Genomic DNA, 3,787 nt, shown 5'->3' with positions numbered 1-3,787 from the left:
GATCTCGGCTCACTGCAAGCTCTGCCTCCTGGGTTCATGCCATTCTCCTGCCTCAGCCTCCAGAGTAGCTGGGACTATAGGCGCCCGCCACCATGCCCGGCTAATTTTTTGTATTTTTAGTAGAGGCAAGGTTTCACCATGTTAGCCAGGATGGTCTTGATCTCCTGACCTCGTAATCCACCTGCCTCGCCTCCCAAAGTGTTGGGAATACAGGTGTGAACCACTGCTCCTGGCTTTTCTTTTCTTTTCTTTTCTTTCTTTTCTTTCTTTCTTTCTTTCGTGCTGGGAATACAGGCATGAGCCACTGCGCCTGGCCTCCTTCCTTCCTTCCTTCCTTCCTTGCTTCCTTTCCTTCTTTCTTTCTGAAACGGAGTTTCACACCGTCACCCAGGCTGGAGTCCGATGGCATGATCTAGGCTCACTGCCACCTCTTCCTCCCAGGCTCAGGCGATTCTCCTGCCTCAGCCTCCCAAGTAGCTGGAATTACAGATGCCCGCCAGCACGCCTGGCTAATTTTTTGTATTTTCAATAGAGACGGGGTTTCACTACTTTGGCCAGGTTGGTCTCGAATTTCCGATCTCGTAATCTGCCTACCTTGGCCTCCCAAAGTCTTGGGATTACAGGCATGAGCCACCACTCCTGGCCTCTCTTTTTTTCTTTTTCTTTTTTTTTTTTTAGATGGAGTCACATTCTGTCGCCCAGGCTGGAGTGAGTGGCAACCTCCACCTCCCAGGTTCAAGTGATTCTCCTGCCTCAGCCTCCCAAGTAGCTGAGATTACAGGTGCCCGCCACCAGGTCCAGCTAATTTTTGTATTTTTAGTAGAGAAGAGTTTTCACCTTGTTGGCCAGGCTGGTCTCAATTACAGGCATGAGCCACTGCACCCGGCCACCTCTGTAATCTTTCTTGATTTCCTGGGAGAGAGTGAGAAACAATTACATTCTACCTTGGCTATTTTATTGACATGTGAGTCTTTCCCAGGGTCAGGACTAGGGTGAGGCAGTCGAGGCACCTAGAATGCAGATGTAAGGAGGCATTCCCTCTCAGGGTCATAAAATGCCAACCCTGTACGTATGTGACCCCGAGAGCAAGTACCCTTACATTTTGCACCCTAGGTGCCTCAGTTGCCTCACCCAGTCCCAGCCCTGGTCTTCCCTATCAGACTAGGAACTTCTCAAGAGTAGACCCCAGGTTTTTGTTGTTGTTGCTGTTGTTTGGTTTTATTTTTTGAGACAGAGTCTCGCTCTGTCACCTAGGCTGGAGTGCAGTGGTGCGATCCCAACTCACTGTAGCCTCTGCCTCCCAGGTTCAATCGATTCCCCTGCCTCAGCCTCCAGAGTAGCTGGGACGACAGGGGCCTACCACCATGCCCAGCTAATTTCTATATTTTTAGTAGAGGCGGGGTTTCACCATGTTGACCAGGCTGGTCTCGAACTCCTGACCTCAAATGATCCACCCACCTTGGTCTCCCAAAGTGCTGGGATTACAGGCATGAACCACTGTGCCAGCCAACCCCAGGTTCTTATTCATGTTTGTATTCATAGTGAGTAACAAGAGGCTCTGCACAGAGTAGATATCTAGTTGAACAAATGACATCAGGCCCTTCTCTGTTTCAACAAGGGAAGGAGGTAAGAGGAAGTGGATAGTTTGGCGCCCTGTTGTGAATGGCAGGAGAAGGCCAATTTAAGACTTCATCCTGGCCTGGACTGTAAGGACAGTTTTTCACCAGATGGTTATGTCTTTGGCGTCTGGCAGATTTGGGACTCCTCCTACTTCTCTGGTCTCTCCCTCTCAGTGCCTTTCTCTGGTTAACTGGAGACATTCTCCGAAGTACTGTGTTTGGGTTTTTTGTCCTCTTCTCTCTTCACTCTATTTTCCCAAGTGCCTTGTTTACTCCCAGAGCTTCAGTGAGAAGCTCTGCAGATGACTTCTAAATTAACACCTCATCTCTCTCCTAAGCCTCAGACTTGAATTTCTAACTGCCTACTACATACAGTAACACGTAGCATCAATATTTGCTCTTTTGTGTCTGTTGTCTCATCTGACCTTCTCAACACTTCTGTGAGAAAGTCAGGGCAGAATATGAACTCATTTTTTAGGTGAGGCTCAAAAAGTTTGTCTTGCCCAAGGTTTTATGGCAGACCTATGATTAGAAACTCAATCTGGGTGTTCTCTCTGCTGTGCCATGTTGCATGGTGCACCACAAGGGTGTTTCAATGGAGTCTCGAAACCAATGTGATAAAAATCTCAACTTATTAGCAACCTTCTCCTATCCCTGATGGAACACACACACACACACACACACACACCCCTAAAACACACACACACACACACACACACACACACACTTGGCTGGGCATGGTGGCTCATGCCTGTAATCCCACCACTTTGGGAGGCCGAGGCGGGCAGATCATGAGGTCAAGAGATCAAGACCATCCTGGCCAACATGGTGAAACCTTGTCTCTACTAAAAATACAAATATTAGCTGGGCATGGTGGTGCGCACCTGTAGTCGCAGCTACTCGGGAGGCTGAGGCAGGAGAATCGCTTGAACCTGGGAGGCGGAGGTTGCAGTGAGCTGACATCGCTCCACTGCACTCCAGCCTGACAACAGAGCAAGACTCTGTCTGAAAAAAAACAAAAACAAAAAAACTTGTCCCTGTGTTACCCATCTTTTTTGTTTTGTTTTGTTTTTGAAATGGAGTCTCGCTCTGTCGCCCAGGCTGGAGTGCAGTAGTGCGATCTCGGCTCACTGCAAGCTCCGCCTTCCGGGTTCATGCCATTCTCCTGCCTCAGCGCCCCCCCCAAGTAGCTGGGACTACAGGTGCCTGCCACCACGCCTGGCTAATTTTTTGTATTTTCAGTAGAGACGGAGTTTCACCATGTTAGCCAGGATGGTCTCGATCTCTTGACCTTGTGATCCGCCCGCCTCGGCCTCCCAAAGTGCTGGGATTACAGGCATGAGCCACCACGCCCGGCCTGTGCTACCCATCTTGGTTAAAGTCATCTCACTCTCCCAGTCATCAAGGCTAGAAACCTGGGGTTCACGCTCAATTCTTCCCTTTCCCGTAACCTTTATAGCCTTTACCTTTTATTATTATTATTATTGTTATTATTATTATTATTATTTGAGATGGAGTCTCACTCTGTCACCCAGGATGGAGTGCAGTGGCACGCTCTCAGCTCGCTACAACCTTCGCCTCCCAGGTTCAAGCAATTCTGCCTCAGCCTCCCAAGTAGCTGGGATTACAGACACCTGCCACCATGCCCAGCTAATTTTTGTATTTTTGGTAGAGATGGGGTTTCGCCGTGTTGGCCAGGCTGGTCTCGAACTCCTGACCTCAAGTGATTCACCCGGCTCTGCCTCTCAAAGTGCTGGGATTACAGGCGTGAGCCACCCCCCAAGAACCTTTACTTCTAATGATTCATCAGATCCTGCAGACTTGACCTTCAAAATGCCTGAAATTTACTTTGAATCTCTTTTTTTCCCTTCCCTATGCCCACAGTCCCCATTGAGGTCCACAGAACCTCTTAGCCATACTCCTTCCACCAATCTCCAGGCTTCCAGGCCCATTCCCACTTGCTATTCTTCACATCGTTCTGGGGATTGTCTCCCTAAAGAAATAGATCTGAGCCTACCACCCCTTGGTTGGAAAAATCTCAGCCTTGCACTTCCCACCCCTACATCTGTGGCCTCCCAACCCTTTCCACTTCGTCTTTGAGGCCCAGGTCTAATTCCACCTCCCTTGGTAAACCCTCACATAGCCTCCCTATAAATGTGTTTTGTCTG

Source organism: Colobus angolensis, unplaced genomic scaffold, assembly GCF_000951035.1.
Source record: "Colobus angolensis palliatus isolate OR3802 unplaced genomic scaffold, Cang.pa_1.0 Scaffold216, whole genome shotgun sequence".
Taxonomy (NCBI): domain Eukaryota; kingdom Metazoa; phylum Chordata; class Mammalia; order Primates; family Cercopithecidae; genus Colobus; species Colobus angolensis.
Note: the sequence above shows the minus strand (reverse complement) of the source record.